The 19,116-nt window shown below is 37.5% G+C and overlaps 1 pseudogene; it reads right to left on the reverse strand.

Moving 5' to 3' along the window:
- Positions 1-12,613: 12,613 nt before the first annotated feature.
- Positions 12,614-14,745, reverse strand: LOC142165294 (uncharacterized; annotated as a pseudogene).
- Positions 14,746-19,116: the final 4,371 nt, after the last annotated feature.

Genomic DNA, 19,116 nt, shown 5'->3' on the forward strand with positions numbered 1-19,116 from the left:
TGACTCCTCAGCTCTGTTATCAACCTCTCATTGGACCGATTTTTCTGTTGGTCACCGGCATTCTTTCTGTCTTGGCGGATTCGGGCTCTCAGGGCCTTGTTTTCTTGAGTCAACTTGCTTTTCTCCCCTGTATCAGCATCAATTTGCAAGCTGCTTTGATATTTAAGCCCCTCAATTTGCTGTTTTAGTTTGCCAATCTCGACCCGATATTCTTTCTCTTTGGCTAGCCAACCCCATTGTGCTTGCGACGATTCTGCAAAGTCTTGGACGTGAGCTTTCTTAGTTGGTCTTTGGTCCTCAAGCTCTCTTCTATACCATGTGAGGTATTTTGGCGACACTTCGCCCTTGGCCCGATCTTGTACACAAGTATCTACTTTCAGGGTTTGACATTCATTCCAAATTCTCCGAACGACTGCTTTAGGGAACTGCCCACCGGGCCCGATTTCGACCACCTGGCTACTGAGATCCTCTTCCTTTGGGACTATTTGACATCGCTCCAATTGCCTCAATACTCTGTACGGCGCATAGGGCTGGATACTTTGGAGACCCATCAACAACAAATGAGATTCGACGGCTGACATGTGTATGATCTCATCTATGGGTAGCCACCCAAATGCCCATTCTATCTGGTTTGCTGAGACGAAACGCAGTAGAGTGACCCATTCAGTGACCCCTTCTGGCAGGCTGAACCCATCGATCCTGGTGGAAAACTCTTCTATACAAGTCTTTTGTGATGACCCATATTTCAGAAACTGAGGGCGATGACATAGGTGCTCTATCATCCACATTTGCAGTAGTATATTGCATCCCTCAAAGAAACCTCCTCCGGTTTTGCAAACGGTGAGAGCGCGAAAGATGTCTGCTATTATCATCGGTGCCAGAGTGTTGTTGTCTTGTTTGAGCAAAGTGCTGACGAGCCCAGCGATTTGTATGTTAATTTTCCCATCCTTTCTAGGGAATACCAGAAAACCCAGAAAGGCTACCATAAAAGCAATACACCTATGTCTTTCCCATTTCAGCCGGCTTTCCCCGCTACAGATCTTACTCTCGGGATTGTTGAACCCTCCAAGATGACCGTACCTGTCGTACAGGAATGCCAAACTACAAAACCCTTCTGACAACTCTGGGTTGTGTACAGTTCTGCGGATCTTCACGGTGTCTAGGAATCTGTGTACGGTCACGGTCCTTGGTGCAATAATATACTATCCTCTCATAGGGATTTTAGGACGTCCGATGTACCCTGCTAGTTCCTCTAGCGTTGGTGTGAGCTCAAAGTCTGAGAAATAAAATACATTGTGTGCTGGGTCCCAAAATGAAATTAAAGCCCTTATAATGTCCCCTCGCGGATCGACGTCCAGTAATCCAACCAAGTCTCCTAAGTATGTCTTGACTGTATCCCGCTCTGATTCTTCCAAGTCGTTCCACCACATGCGTAAGCCCAACGGGACTCTGTTTATAATGGCCCCAGATGAACTCTTACTCGTGCTCATTCTGAACATTTATTAAGGTGATTTAGACAAAAGCAAAAATCTTTATTTTGACTCCAAAACTATTTTTCCTGTTTTCCTTAATTTCGGGAAAGGAAAGACTGATTTTCCAAATACGGCCTTTCAGCTCTTCAGGGATGAAGATTTTAAGGCTGTGGGGTTTTAACCGGCCAAAAGGTAAGAAAATGGCCAAAGGCAGCCGTCTGTGCAAAGACAGCCTTCCGGCGTCCCTTTTGGGAACATTCGGCTATTTTCGCAAAAAAATGGCATCACCTAACTCTTTTATGAAAGTAGCAATATTTTGTCATCATTTTTTTTCTTTTTTTTTTCAAAAAAAAAATAGGAAGTTGGACCCGATAGGGGTTGCCTACATATCTCACATCCGGTGAGAATCAAACCGACGTAGTTCGGGTAAGGAAAATTAATTAAATCACGAATCCAATTTTCTTTCTTTAAAAAAAATCAAAATTCTAGCAGAGTTCTCACTTTATTTGGACATTGGTTTTTCTTAAATGAGCAGCTCTCACTTTTTTTCAAAATTCCCGTTTTCACCCACCGGTCAACATGCAAATTCGAAGCAAATTAAATGCGCCAACAAACAAGATGCAGCAGGATGGTCTTTTTGTTCCAGGTTGCTTTTCCTAGACGGGCCCAACCCCTGTGTTGAGCCCCCTAAGTCAAATGCAACGTGATGCAAATAAACGTTTCCTACTAGGGATCCGGCATGAAGTCATGTTTTACTAAGTTTCAAAACTGGGTTTTGTTCTAGACCTGGCTTACCCGAGCGGACAACTCGAGTCGAGGAGGGGGCTACGTACCGGGGACCCGCGGGATCGTCCGGCTTTGTAACTTATCCGAGCCTCTTTCTACTTGGGCATGACACTAACAGAATAGGGAGTCTCAAACCAGTGAGCAGCATCCCCGAAGGTAAGAAGAGAAGGGTTCGGCACAGTTTATATATACAGTCAAATAATATCAAAGCGGTAACACATATCATCGGCATATGAAACACATATCTCATGATAATATCAGATGATAAACAAAGCCAAAAACAACATTTATTCTAAGCTCTAATTTCTAACCCTGAACCGGTGGTTCTGGTAGTTGTCCCCAGCAGAGTCGCCAGAGCTGTCACACCTCCTTTTTCCGCCCCCGCAGGGGTGAAGGAGTTTTTCCAATTAAAGGACAATCGAAACGGAATTTATTCATTTATTCAGAGTCGCTACTTGGGAGATTTAGGGTGTCCCAAGTCACCAATTTAATCCCGGATCGAGGAAAAGAATGACTTTGTATTACAGTCCGCGAACCAGAAATCTGGATAAGAAATTCTGTTAACTCGGGAGAAGGTGTTAGGCATTCCCGAGTTCCGTGGTTCTAGCACGGTCGCTCAACTGTCATGTTCGGCTTGATTATCTGATTTTATATAAATATGAACTTATGTGCAGATTTTAACTCTTTACCGCTTTCACTATTATTTATTATTATTTTATAGGGAATTGCAACGTTGTGAAATTGTATCTCGAACCGCGTCACAGTCAATGTACCTGTGGTCGTCGACACCCTTTGACTCCGTTGAGATTTGGATTTGGGTCACATAAATGTGCACCCGAGTTTAAGAAAATTAAATTATTAAAGGCGTGCCTAAAACGACTAGCGTATCATTTACTTTGGGTAGGGCCGTGAAATCTTGCTAAACGGTCCATCCCGAAGTCTAAGCAATTTTAAGCAAATATTTACTGAGGGCCCCGCGATTTTGTATTTTTATTCGGCGAGGCTCATCTCATTCTTATTTTTTAAAGGAATTTGCAACGTCATGGACATGCATCTCAAACCACGTCACAATCAATGTACCCGTGATTAGAGTCACATTTCGATTCCGCTGAGATTTGGATTTGGGTCACATAAATATGCACCCGAATTTAAGAAAGTAAGATTAATTAAGACGCGTCCTAAAGAACTAGTGTGTTGTTATTTTGGGTAAGGCCGTGGAGTTCGCTAAGCGGCCTATCCCGAGTTCTATGTACTTAACACATACATTTGTGAGGGCCCCGCAGTCTGTGCGTTTTATCTGGCGAGGCTCGTCTCATTTTTATTTAAAAGGTCGTCCTATAGTGGCTATGTTTTCTATTGAGTTTGTCTCTAATAATGAAAGAAGAAGAACGGTTCAACTTTATTTACATGCTTACAAGTTAGTTATAGTCGGGTTCCTAATATGATTTGCAAAATCTGAACATGAACGCGTATATGGGCAGTCGTTTAGATATTACGGGCCCAGGCCCAATGTGCATAACGTTAAACTCGGCCTGGGCCACCCTTATTCCAATTGGGCCTATTCAACTTATTTGATATATGTTTGACATTTATAAAAGGGAGGGGCTGAAATGTAATGTACTGCTTGCCTTAATCAAGCCATATTCCTACCAATCTTAAAACATGCCATTTGTTTAAAGAAGGAACTATTGGGTACCTAACATGCTTCTTGACAAAACAATAATGAACTAATCGAACATGGCTACTACAACATTAATCCCTTTTAATTATAAGCAACACATAGAGTTTTCCAACTAAATGATATGTATAAAAGTTCAGTTACATCACAGCTAACTACATAGTTCTATTAGGGAAAGTAAATTGTCATGCAGACAACCTATTTTCAATACATTTCTAAAGCAAATTCGAAATAACTTCAACCCTTCCAATTTTTCTTTGTATTCATGCTTCAAATTTCAGCTTACATTGACAGTGTATCAGTCGTGTACCTGGTATAGGAAAGCAAACGAAGAAGGGGAATGATCAGTGGAAAGCAGTAGTACACACACAGCAACAGCAGCAACAGAAAAGCAGCAACACAAAGACAGCAATCAGCAGCAACAACCCAGCAGTCAGATTTTGGTTATTAACAGCAGGCCTAGTAAAGCAAAATCCAATAATGCCTAGTAGAGAAACCAACAACAGATTTAAACTAAACAGAAATCCAGTGAACTTTCAGAAAACCCAAAATACCCAGCTGAAACAGTGTTGTACCAGCAGGGAAACCAGGAAAATCTAAGTTGAAAAATCAGCAGTGTCCCCAACAAATACAGGCTAAGCAGAGAAGGAAAATAGATGCAGAAAAGCAGTAACTTCTGATTGTTATGTTCAGAAATTCAGCACTCTCTTAACTCTCTATTAAACTGAAATTAGGCTGACCTCTTCAAGGTTTGAAAGTCCAGCCTTGTTTTTTGCTTTTCTTTTATCTCTCAAACACTAAAAAAAACTGTCCAACCCCCTTAAGACTATCCAGCCTCTAAACTTAACTCTCTAGCCAAAAACTCTAGCCAAAAAAAAAAACTCTAGCCCCTTAAACTCTAAAAATCAGCCTATTTATAAGCCAAAAATGGCAAGCCCCCAGGCTGCCTTGATCCCCTCAGCCTTTTTCTGCCCATACCCCTTTAATACCCATGCCTAAGTGTCTTTTATTGACCCTCACTATATTGTTCCCCATGCTTGTCCTATTTGTTTTAACCAAGAGTCATGGGTGTATTTTAATATTCACTTAATTCTCATGCTTGTTGTTTTGTTCCCCATTGTCATTAAAATAAGTTTAATAAATGACCCCTAGGTAGACCCCAGCTTTAACAGCCTGTTAACATGTTACTAAACTCCCAAAATTACGCCTTAACCCTTGCATATTACTGTATTACTCTAACCCTTAATAGTCAGTATATAGGCCCCTCTGAATTTAGCTAATAATCACTGACTACTAGCTAATCAGCTTAACCTAACACTGATTTCAGGTTGATTTGTTAAATTTCTACAGTTATATTCAGTTCCTAAACTAAGTTCAACTCAAAATCAGATCACAAACAGGGGTGCTAATCAAATGGCAGGAGTTGGTCATATTGGGGGCCAATCCTGACCAACTCAGAGCCAAACAATGCAAAAGACAACAGCCCACAGGCTAAGCTCGAAGCAGTGATGAATAATGAACAGGCTTCTATGAAAAATCATGAGGTTAATGCCTGAATGAGTGGTCTAATTCACAGATAAAACTGAATATATTCCAAAGGTTCATTATATGCTAGCATACAGATTTAGATGAGCTACTGTCCTGGAAAACATACATGGAGGGTATTAATGAGCTACTGTCATGTTTTCCTCTAATTTCAAACAAATTAATTGACGACGCTTATTTAAACGACTGTACAAGCTATAATATACAGCAGGCAATCAAATAAAACACCAAAACAAGCTAAACACTATCTCAGGGTTCACAGAATTGACAGAAAAATCAGAAACAAACCAAACCAAACATGAAAAACAGATAGAATCTATAGGAGAACAAAAGAAAAAGGGAAAAATTACCTCAGGGATTTGAAATCAAAACTGACCCAAGCTCGAACTCGGACTCGACCATTTTTGGGGTCGAATGGACTTTAATCAAAATGTTCTCAACTGAGAACACCTCGGTTAAAGTCTATTAGACCCCGATTCTTTTGTTGATTTGGACAGACCCCCATAGATCTGAGTTCTAGGGTTCTTGGGGCTCGAATTAGGGCTCGAGCCTTTCTGGTTAGATTCGAACAGAACCAAGGTCATTCAAGGGGTGAGGAAGGTCAGGAGGTGTTGTGGTATGAGTTTGGGGTCGGTGGGTGTAGATATGGTTTTGCTCGAATCTTCGATTGAAGATTCGAGAAGCTGCAGGATGATTCGAGGTAAATGGTTAATGGATTCGTGTTCAAGGTGGTTGGGTGCATCAGAGGTGTTATTTTGGTAGCCATCGGAGTCGGGATGGCCGGGTTTATGGTGGGGGAATCCTAAGGCGGCTAGGGTTTAAGAGGGGGGGTTCTGGGGACGAAGATGAATAGTGGGCGAAGGGGGGATTTGGTTTGGGGTGTGGGGTGACGGATTGGGACTTATATATGGGATGGGTGGTTTAATCCTGGCCGCTGGATCAATCAATATCGATGGCCAGGATTAGGGGAGCTTAACAACACGGTGTCGTTTGGTTAAGTAGGGGGGTCGGTTCGAATCCAGGCAACGGGTCGGGTTCAGGGAATGGGTAGGGGAGATGAGATCATAGCCGTTGGATTGATTTAATCCAACGGCTCCGATTAAAAGGAACAAAACGACGCCGTTTGAGGCGTCAGGAAGCTTGACCAAATTGGACCGGGTATGGGGTTGATTTGGGCCTGGGTTTGGGTCCATCTAGGGTGGCCCAACCCCGATTTCCCTTATTTTTACCCATTTTCCTTCTTTCTTTTAATTATCAAAATTAAACAAAATCCTAAATAAAATTACATACATATTATTTAACACCTATAATAATTAACATACAATATTAAAAAATAAAATCACACAATGACAAGAAATACACGTGCATATTTTTTTGTGATTTTCTTTTAACCAAATTATGGTTAATTAATTCGTAAATGCACCACTAATTCCTAAATGTATGCAACATGTATTTTTGTATTTTTTAACTATAGCAAAGCGAGCATTTACGGATAGACAATTATGAAAATGTCACACAAATTCCCAAAATTGTACTCGAAGGTAACTTGTTTTATTTCTTTTTTTTCGATTTCTTTTGGAGTAGTTTCCGTGAAGCAAAAATCACGTGCTCAAAATCTGTCCTTTCAACCTTAAGACCTCTTTTTTCAACTCAGATTCTGACTCAAAAATCTCCTTAGACAGATCAATAACACCTATGTTCAAGTCTTTGCTAGACATGGCTACCTTGCTCTTTGACCTTGTGTTGTATGGATGAGTTACCTTAAGAACCACAAACCAACCACCATTCTCCTCAAATGAAGATAACAAAAGGGAACAAAATGAGGTCATCACATTAGCGTTAGGGCATTTAACAGCTAAAAATATCACATTGCATGCAATGCCCCTAGCAATAATTAACGGTTCAAGAATGACTTCGAGGGTCACAAGGTCACTTGGCATCATCCCAATTTATTCATTTTCAATCTTCTCTTTTCTTTCTTTTCTAGCACTTCTTGGATTGCTCATTTTCCTTCCTCTTTTTCTTCTAATTATCACTCTTTTCTTTCCTCTCATTTCCCACATCCCATAATTTCACCTCTCTTTTTTCGTTTTTTTCTTCTTTTCTATTATTTTAATTTTTAAAAATGATTTGATCGAATCCTATGTAGGTTGTCTACGTATCATGTTCCACAAGAATCAGACCAAGCGTAGTTCTAGAAAAGTAATAGATCAAATAAACTAAAAAAATAAAAACCTTTTTGGATTATTCATTACAACTTTTTTTATTATCAAATATAAAATAGAAAATATGATAACGAGAGACTCAACTCAACTATACTACGACAAACTCCGACACCAACTAAAAGAATCATTACTACTGGACATGACTAGAAAATACAAGATAACATAAAAAAGAACAGACTCAAAACATAAAAAAATCTCCTTAAGCAACTCCTGAATGCAACGGTCCTGACCAGATGGTCCTGGGGTGTCTGTCATGCTCAAACTCCGGTAAATAGATCCACACCTGTATAAGAAAACTAAAATCAAATAGAGTTAAGGATTTAGAACACTATGTGAGATAATAACACTCCCTATTGGACACATGCAAGACATGATTGTGCAAAATACCTTACATGTCCAAAAGGCGGCTAGAAGTGCAAACTCAACAAAGGTGACCTCTAAAACATGGAAAAATTACTTTGCAGAAATGACTAATTTTGTAGAAATGGACTATGTGGCCAGAAAATAGCTAAGCATTGCAAATTCAACAGAATGGGTCTTAAACAGAGAGGACGCCTTATTGTGGACATAGGACTCTAAGACATGGGTTAATTGAACCACTTTTGCGAAAATAGCCCTATTTTGCAAAACGGCCTATATGGCCAAAAGCAGTAGACATGCAAATTCGATAAGGATGGACCTTAAAGTAAGGAGACAAATAATTGTGGATTCAAGACTCTCCAAACACAGTTCAACAAGCCACTTTGCAAAAATAACCCTATTTTGCGGAACGGCCGATGTGGCGAAAAGTGGCTAGAGATGCAAGATTTGGCTACGACCCTCGAATCCAAGAACCTAAGACTCACTAAGAATACCGGACCCTATGTAGGTTGCGTACGTATCCCGCCCCGAAAGACAAGAATCAAGTATGCGTAGTTTAGGAAGATTGGATACGGGCGAAAAATAAAAAAAATAACTAATTTAGAGAAAATATATTTTTTGTCTTTTTTTTGTTTTGAAACATGTAAACTCTTTTTGATTTTTCTTTTTCCTCTTTTTTTATTTTATTTTTATTTTTTTGGAAAATGATGGGAAAGTGCAAAATCTTTTTTGGATTTTTCATGTTTTTTTTGTCTTTTTTTTAAAAAAAATATGAAAGAAAAACATAACTGGACCCTACTTGTTTTATCTTTTACACTTCACCCTCTTTTTTCTCATTTATCCTCAAACCTCATTGGTCTGCCAAATGACCCCTTTTACACTTGAAAATTATAACATGTAACACATAGGATGTATCAGGATGGTCTTTTATTTTTGGGTACACCTATCCTTGACGGACCCAACCCTTGTGTTGAGTCCCCAAAGTCAAATGCACATGATGGAATCAAGCGTTCCTCCTAGGGATACGGCATGAGGCTATTTTATTCTAGGTTTAAAACCTGGGTGTATTGTTCAAGACCTGGCTTTCCCGAGCGGATAACTCGAGTCGGGGGGGGGGGGGGGGGACGTACCGATAATCAAAAGATCATCCGGCTTTGCAACTTCCTCGTTCTAAAATTAGGATATGACACTAATAGAAAAGAAGTCACGCCAGCATACACTTCCCAGAAGATTAGAAGAGAGGGGTTTCGCAGCAGTTTATACATAGTTCAAATAATATCAAAGCGGTAAAAAGCAACATTTAGCACATTAAGCTCAAACACGTAAAAATCAGATAATAAATAAAAGCCAACTATAACAGTTATTCTAAGCTCGAATTTTGAACTTTGAACCAGAGATTCTGGGTTCTTATCCTCAACAGAGTCGCCAGAGTTGTCACACCTCCTTTTTCTACCCAGAAAGGGGTATAGGGGAGTTTCTCCAATTAAAGTGACAATAATCAAAACGGGATTATTTATTCAAATTCAGAGTCGCCACTTGGGATAATTTAGGGTATCCCAAGTCACCGATTTAAAATCCCGAATCGAGGAAGTTTGACTCTTATTTATGGTCTGCGAAGACATAAATTCGGGTAAGAAATTCAGTTAACCTGAGAGAAGGTGTTAGGCATTCCCGGATTTCGTGGTTTTAGCACGATCGCTCAACTATTATTAATTGGCCTAATTATCTGATTAATTACATATTTTATACCTATTGTGAATTTTTAACCTTTGACCGCTTTTAATTATTTATGAAATTATTCTGGAACAAGTTACGATTGTCGTACACTTGTTTGTTTGGTACACATTGTAAACCGCATCACGGGAATCGTACCCGCGATCTACAACATGTTTATTTTTATTAAAGTTCGAAGTTGTGGCCGGGTCATATAAAATGTGCAACCGGATTTGAAAATTATGTATCACAACTACGTCACGGGAACCGTACCCGTAGCTATGATAATTTTATTATAGCTCGCCTAAAGAAAACAACGAAAGTTCATGTTTAATAACGGCCTAAGCATGCTCCTAACAATTCATTATTTGGAAGAGATGAAATTATATAACATCTATTCAATATTCAAATATTCTTTAACTTTACTAACACCAAAAGCAACAATTTCTCTTCTACAATTAAGCTAAGTCTAAACTTTAATTTTCCTTTGGCTATATTGTTCAACAACATATAATTCATGTAAATCTTAACCAACTGATATGAACAAAATCAACCAAACATAATTCATGTAAATCTTAACTAACTAATATGAACAAAACCAACCAAACAGAAGTCATGAAAGAATCATACGCCATACATAACATTTCAAGCCTAGAAGAAAACAAAAAGAACAAAGAGTTAAAAGAATCGGACCTCAATATAGCCGGAACATAAATCTAACAGAAACTCAAACGGAACCACGAATAACTCTGAAATGCCTACACCTCCATCGGATTCGAAACCAATTCCAACACTTAAAGAAAAATTCATTTTAAGACCCAGGATCTAAACAAAAAAAAAATAGATTTTTCCCTCTCAAACTTGGTTTTTCTCTTCTTCCCTTTTTGTTGTTGACTGTATGTGTGTACAATGTGTTTTGATGCATGTGTGCGTGTCTAGTGAAAAATGGAGAATCTGGCTGCTGGCTTTGGTAAAGTCACTGGCGAGGGCTACTTGTTGTTGAGACGGGGGAGAAAGAGATGGGAACGAGGGGGAGAGGATAGTGTCGCCGATGGTCGTTTGCGTGTTGTGTGTAAGGAGAAGGGAAAGAGGTGTGAGGGTGTTGGTGCAATTATTTCTGGGTGGTTTTCCGGCTTGGACGTCGGCTTTTGTGAGACGACGACGGGGATGGCTGGTTTGCGTCCGTTTGGTCGTTGGTTGGTGTAGTTTTGTCCGTTGAGTTTGCGGCGAGGTGAAGAAGTTCTAGGGTTCAGGGTGTTTGGCCGGGATTGCTGGAGGCGATGGTGGGTTGTTGGCTGGCGGCGACGGCGCAACTGCTTCTTCTCTTAGGTCTAGGGTTTTTAGGTGTCTAAAGTTGAAGAAGATGATATGGGTTCCTAGGGTTTCTAGGTTATGTTTAATGTCTAAGCTGATGGGGGGGTCCTCTTTGGTCAAAAATGGCTCCTCCCTCTTAAGGGTCTTAGGCGTTAATTTTAGGTTAAGGGGAATATGGAGTTAGGAATTATGGGCTTCAGAATTATGGGCTAAGTCTGAATTGGGGCAAATTTTGGCCAAATTTACCTTTTAAAAGTGGCCCTTTAATTCTACTAGACTAAAAAAATTAATTTCTAAAATAATAACTATAAAATTATAAAATCATTCCTAATTAATTAAAGTAAAATTAAAAATTAAAAGTGAAACTATTTTTTATTTTTTAAAATTTTTATGGAAGGTATATAAACTAAAAGTAACTAGATAAACTATAAATTAGCTAAATAAAAGAAAATATTTTGTAATTTTTATTTTTATGACAAAATAAAGTAAAAGAGTCAAAATTAGTTAAAGTAGAGATATTAGACCTAAACTAAAAATTTAACACTTAAATGTATAAAATTTTGGGAAGGGTCAAAAATCACATGTCTACAGTCATGGTGAGATAGAGAAGTCTCCCAACCAACCTTTGATAAGCACTAGGATCATCAAGAACTTTATCATCTTCAATTCCAAAATGAGTGTCAAACTCCAATGTTGTAAGCTTCTTGTTCACCTCCAAAGGTGCCCTGACTGGCTTTGAACCTGAGAGTCTCATGTCTGATATGAGTTCTAATTAATATTTTCTTTAATGCATCAGAATTCCCTCTTTGCTTCTAGCAAATTCAATCCCTAGAAAAAACTTCAGCTCTCCCAAGTCCTTGATTTTAAAGACTTGTTGTAAGTACTCCTTAGTCTCTTGTATTAAGATAGCATCATCTCCTATGATTAGTAGGTCATCAACATAAACTAAGACCACCACTATTTTCCCTTGAACTTTTTTGGTAAATAAGGAATAGTCTAAGTAACTCTGACATAACCCAGAAGCTATCAATGCAGATGTTAACTTGATGTTCTACTGTTGAGAAGCTTGCTTGAGCCCATACATTGAATTGAGTAGTCGACAAACTTGATGATGTCCTTCACAAACAGATCCTTAAGGCATCTCCATATACATTTCTTAAGTTAAATCACCTTGCAAAAAAGCATTATAGACATCCATTTGATGAATCTCCCAATTATTCGTTGTTGCTAATGAGACAATAGTCCTCACTATTACCATCTTGACAACAGGTGAGAATGTTTTTTGATAATCCAGTCCCTCTCTTTGGCTATACTCTTTGGCATCTAACCTTGTTTTAAACCTTTCCACTTCACTTGTAGATTTATATTTAATCTTGTATACCCATCGATAACCAATAACCCTCTTTCCTGGTGGCAAAGGCATCATTGTCCATGTATTATTGTCTTGCAATGCCTTGATCTCTGTCTGCATTGCTTCTATCGATCTGTCATCCTTGATTGCTTCTGCATAATTCTTAGGCTCAACTTCTGCAGAGAATTTGGTGATAAAACTTCGATACTTGGGAGGACAAGGAGTCATAACTAATGACATCTGAGATTGGGTATAAACAAGCATGTGCTCCTGACTGTTTATCAGTCCTCATATAGTCTTTAAGCCAAATAGGTGGCTTAGTTGTTCTCCCTGATCTTGTTTCAGTCAATGTTGTTGTTTGATGTTCTTCTACTGCTCCTGTGTGTTCAATTAAGTCTGTCACAACTTCATAGGAGCCATGAGAATCATGGTTCTCTCGATCAATATCTGTTGATGCACTTGGAATTTGCTGTGAAGTAGAATCTGCAACATTTTGATTATGCAGAATGGTTCTACTTGCAATATCTAACTCATCCACCACACAAAACCTTTTCAAGTTTGCAATGTCAGGACTTTGAAAATTTTGCTTTTCATGAGTATCCTGAAAAAGAAATATGCTCTCATGAAATATAACATCTCTACTAATAAAACACACTTTGTTAGATAGATCAAATAGTTTGTATCCTTTCTGATGAACTCCATATCCTAGTAACACTAATTTCACTGCTCTTGGACCAAACTTGTCCTGCTTAGGCAAAACAGTTGCATAACAAAGGCAGCCTATCACCCTCATGTGAGCCAAAGAAGGTGGCCTGCTGTACAATGCTTCAAAAGGTGATCTACCTTTCAAAATAGTAGATGGTACCCTGTTTATTATATATGTTGCTACTTCAACACATGCGCCCCAGAATCGAATTAGCAAATTAGACTAGAACCTTATTGCTCTTGCTATTTCTAGGATGTGCCTATGTTTCCTTTCCACCACTCCATTCTGCTGAGGAGTTTAAGGACATGAACTCTGATGCAAAATCCCATGACATGTAAACAATTCCTTGCAAGACATGTTAAAAAACGTAGATCCATTATCTGACCTGAAGAGTTTAATCATCTTTCCAAATTGGTTAAAGATCATTGCAATAAATGTTTTGAGTAACTCAGATATATCTGATTTTACTCTCATTAAGAAAATCCATATCCACCTTGTGTGATCATCTACCAATGTCAAAAAGTAATTCATTCCATTATAGGTTGGGACCTTATAAGGGCCCCATACATCCATGTGCATCAAATCAAAAAGTTCATTGACATAATAGTGCTAACAGAGAATGGTAATCTTGTTTGTCTAGACAATGGGCACATATCACGATGTTGTAATTGAAAAACATCTTTATTTCAAATACTAGAAATCTTTCTAATAACTGTCATGGGTACATGGCCTAATCTCCTATGCCAAATCTCAGGTTCTTTCATCCGTTCTACTATCATAGCCTTTGCTCCATTTATTCTAGCTTCCTTATGGTGTGTTCTCAGTATGTACAACTTCCCTACTACCAGTCGCCTTCACTTTCCCAGTACAAAGATCCTAAAATATGAAGTGTTCAGGAAAAAATATTGCACAGCAATTCAATTCCTTGGTCAATTTAGACGCTAACAATAGAGTGAACTTAAAACTTGGTACACAAAGCACATCCTTAAGGGTATCACCTCCTCCCAAATAACTGTTTCCTATCTTGGTTACTTTAGCAGACTCTCCTGTGGGCATTTGTACATTTTCAGCACTTCCTACTTTACCATCATCCCACAGCAAACGTTCATTTCCTTTCATGTGATTTGTAGCTCCTGTGTCCACTATCTAATATATTGTATTATCTTTAACAAGAAAATACTTATCTTGGTTACTTTAGCAGACTCTCCTGTGGGCATTTGTACATTTTCAGCACTTCCTACTTTACCATCATCCCACAGCAAACGTTCATTTCCTTTCATGTGATTTGTAGCTCCTGTGTCCACTATCTAATATATTGTATTATCTTTAACAAGAAAATACTTACCTGCCAAGTTTGCACTTGTTTTAGATGTAAAAGCCTTGCTAAGCATATTGTATTGTTCCTGTGTGATCATTGGAGCAGCAATGTTAGTAGAATTGATGTTTCCTTGATTGGTTGCACTAGTCTCAGACTGCATAGAATGTCCATCCACTACGTTAGCTCTGGCCTTGGACTTAAAACCTGCAGGATATCTAATCAGCTTGTAGCAGTTCTCCTTAAGATGACCCTTCTTGTTGCAGTAGCCACAATGCATCAGCTTGAAACATCCATCTCTTGTGTGACACTTTCCATGACAATAGTCACATTTTATACCCTAGCTTCTCTTCTGCTTAGGCACATTATTTCTGGCTGTGAATAGTGTAGTTGCTTCCATTGTTTCAGTTGTGACATAGTTACTTTCTGCCACAAGTTTTTGGCTTTCATCCTGAACAATCAAGGCATACGCTTGATTCACATTAATCACTTTAGATTTCATTTAAATTTGACTCCTTGACTAACTATAACCTCCATTCAGTCCCATTAAAAACTGTAATAGGCGTTGATACTGTAAATGCACTACAAAATCCTTTGATTTCTCACAGTCACATGAAGGAGGTGGCATCATTGAATCATATTCATCCCATAAATCCTTCAACCTCGAATAATACACTGATACAGATGATGTTCCCTGTGTCAAAGTAGAGATCTCCTTGTGAAGAGAATATAAACATGATCGATACACTTTATTGAACCTCTCCTGTAATTCTTTCCAAGCCAGGAGTGCATTAGAACGAAACAGAATTCCACTTAGCAATTCTTTGCTCACGTTTCCAGCGAGCCGTGAAACTACTATTGCATTATACCTATCCTACTGATGTCCTAAAGCTGGTCCAAAAGTAGCCCTAGCGATTGTGCCATCAATAAAACCTAGCTTATTTCTTCCTAGGAGTGCAACTCTCATTGCTCGATCCCACAAAGTGTAATTTTCCATTCCTATGAGATGAATACCAACTGATAAGGATCCAGGGCATCATAAGGATGAAGATATAGGGGATGATTGTGATCAATCACCACCAGAGCTGGAACAGAGGTTCCTGAATCAGATCCATCCTCAATCGCCATGGTTAAACAATAATAAACTCAGTCAATTTGTAGACGAAGAGAAGAATCGCTAATCAAAAACAAAATTTATCAATTGAATCTAGGGCTTGCAACAACTCAGATCAGAAATTATTTTCTTACAGAATTGTCAATGAATCTCTCGATTGTCTTCAACCCGCGAAGAACAATCCTTAGATCTTACTGATGAAGCCTCGTTCTGATACCATGAAGAAACTCACTAAGATTCTGATCGACATTGAAGCAGAGCCAACACAGATGAGAGAAGAAGAACACATGCAAAGTTTGGGGAAAATTTTCTGTTCATTATCAATGGAACAACAGTACAAATGAGCTAACTACACCTATATATATATACAATGCTAGCCGGTGCCAGCTGTCTAACTAACCTCCACTACCAACATAATTAACTAATAACTAATTATACTTCACTAACTAATATAGCTAAGACAGATTAGGTCGTTAGTGCACAGTTAGGCAATTAGCTAATTCCTTCACTACGTGTACCCTCGTACTAGCTAGTGTAAGAAAATGGATGGATTGGGTGGTTGCGCTTGGGGGTTGCTTGGGGGAGTGTGCATGAGTTCCACTAGGTGGATGGTGCATGCAACAAACGTGGATACACAAAACAAGAACATGAACTAAATTATCAGATATCTCATAGCTTTTTATAATATTATATTACCATAATAATACGGTAGGAAAATGCTAGAAAGAGATCATGATGAGTGTATCAAGCTATCCTGCTCTGTGGATCTGAGCTATCTTAAGCTAGCAATTTATTAAAAAGGTCCATTTGATAATTACTTACTCCCACTTGATAAGGAGACTCATTAACTAGTGACTACAGATCATCAACAAGGGACGGATATATATATATATAGGCGGATTCAGGATTTTGAAGTTTATGAGTTTCTATCGTAATTTCAAATTATATGCAATAATAACTGGGTTCACATTTAGATATTTATAAAATATTTAGTGAATTTTTTAATATAAATACATAGTGTACCCAAGAACTTTTATTGTTTTCTATTATTGACTTGCTTACCAAAAATTTTGTATGCGCCACTGTCATCAATAAATACAAGAAGAGAAAATAAAAAAGAAATAACTCCAATAATAATACCGATCTATAAATCTAAATCTATCTTACATATTGTATAGTATTTATGATCGTTTGAAGAGATTATAAAGAAATGTATTGCTAATGTTTTGAGCAGATTTTGAGTTGAATAGAAAAATACATTAAAGTCCATGCACGGTGAATCCACTACCAATCCTTAATTTCGTTGTTAATTAATTAGGCTGGAGGAAAGTGAAACGAAAGTGAGAGTCAAAAGGTGGTGCAGTAAAAAGCAGTAAGGATGAGGGTAGGCAAATAATTAACGCAACTTGGACTACTACTCGTTGATTAAGCGGTGATCGGCCGGGTCAACCCTAACTTTGTATATTTGCTTTGTCGGTACAATATATACTTAAAGACGTGATAGGAAAATTTGTTCTAGCAAATCATTTAAAAGATAAATACAAATATAATTAATACACAGTAATAATTATGTGAAATTAATAATTTAAAAATAAGATTAGTACTTAGCATTTTCTAACATATTAAATTGCATTTAGAGTGTAAAAATTCTCATTACATTGTCAGTTTTTTTTAAATTCAGAGTCGAGAAAGAAGAACCAACTGAGCTACTTAGATTTTCTATTACATTATCAATTAGATATAACTAATTAATTAAACCTTTTACTTATAAACTTAATAACAAAAGAGAATTTGGAAGAAGTTGCGAAGATAGATTCCCCTCGTACTCATTAATTTTTCTGGTTTTGGAATTAGTTCCTTTGTTATGTAAATGTCAATTAACCAATTAGAATGAAGATATAATTCTAGAAAAGTAAAGAATAAAATATTCTTCATCTTCCTTTACTAAAGTAGCATCCTATCATCGCTTTTGCTTTTTGTGGGGCAACAGAACTAAGGCAAGTGCTCGTCACGCTGAAAACTTCTGTGACAAATAATAGCATAACCTAAGTAAGCTCATTCTTTAGTACACAACACACGCTTTGTAAACGTAGTTACTTTCAGTTATGCGTGACATCCATAAAAAAAAATAGACAGAAAGAAAAAGAAAAACCAAATGATAAGAAATTCATCGCACTCAACAATGTCTACGTACATTACGAAAAAAAGTTAAAGTGTGTTATGAATAGTTTGTACATTGGATATTACATTGGATGCTATATTGGATGCTCATGTTGTGAATAACTTAAAGATTAAATTTCTTATTTTATGTACATCATCTTTACTTTTTATGCCTATAAAAGGCCATGTAATTGCAATGGAGAAATACACCAAAGTGAAAGAAGAAAACACTTCTCCATTCTTTCTATCTCTTCTTATTTACATTTTACTGCATTACTTTTATTTTATTACACGTTATCATCATGAAGCTCTAATTTTATTCTTAACTCCCGCTAAGTTGAGCCATATTTTATTAAGGTATGTATCATTATAATCATCTTATTTATGGCAGTACATATCATATGCTCACTGTTTGCAGATTACTTGTGCGCTCGGGCATCTTAAATACTTTAAGTACATTGCAGTGATTAAATAACTATTTCCTTCCGTGCTCAACTCTTAGAGGACCTCAAAGTCATCAAACTAGCTATGCACTAATGTCATGGACTCCCTGGATCAAACATATCTTTAAGGCATTTTGAAGAACTGTGAGAAATGAATTGACAAGCAATAATTTTTTAATTACTTTATATTTATTGGAACATATAAATAATGTTAATCACGTTCAATTCTATTAACACATATATATCAATAATATAAAGTGAAATGAAACAAGTATGTAATTTCTACTTTATGGCAAGAATAAAATGAAATAGTAGATTGTTAACATGATATAGCTCTATTTTCATTTCTTTTACCTTAATCGTTTTGTTTTCATTAATTGTTTATTATTATAATTATTTCTCTAACTTATTCATCTTTTATGATAGTTTTCACTATGTCAAATTTATCAAAACTTGAATTTGTGGCACTTGACATCACCGGAAGGAACTATTTATCATGGGTTCTTGATGCTGAAATTCACCTTGACGCTAAAGGTCTTGGAAATACTATTATACAAGGAAATGAAGCATCAAATCACGATAAAGCGAAGGCCATGATTTTCCTTCGTCATCATCTACATGAAGGGTTAAAAACTGAATATTCAACCGTAAAAGATCCACTTGAATTATGGATTAATTTGAGGGATCGATATGACCACATAAAACTTACGGTATTACCGAAAGCTCGGTATGAGTGGATACATTTAAGGTTGCAAGACTTTAAAACCGTAAGTGAGTATAATTCTGTTATCTTTAAAGTAAGTTCTCTATTAAAATTATGTGGAGACACTATCACAGATGAGAACTTATTGGAAAAAACATTTTCTACTTTTCGCGCTTCAAATATGGTGCTACAACAACAATACCGTGAAAAGGGTTTTAAGAAATATTCTGA

This window comes from Nicotiana tabacum, chromosome 10 (genome assembly GCF_000715075.1).
Source record: "Nicotiana tabacum cultivar K326 chromosome 10, ASM71507v2, whole genome shotgun sequence".
Classification (NCBI taxonomy): Eukaryota; Viridiplantae; Streptophyta; class Magnoliopsida; order Solanales; family Solanaceae; genus Nicotiana; species Nicotiana tabacum.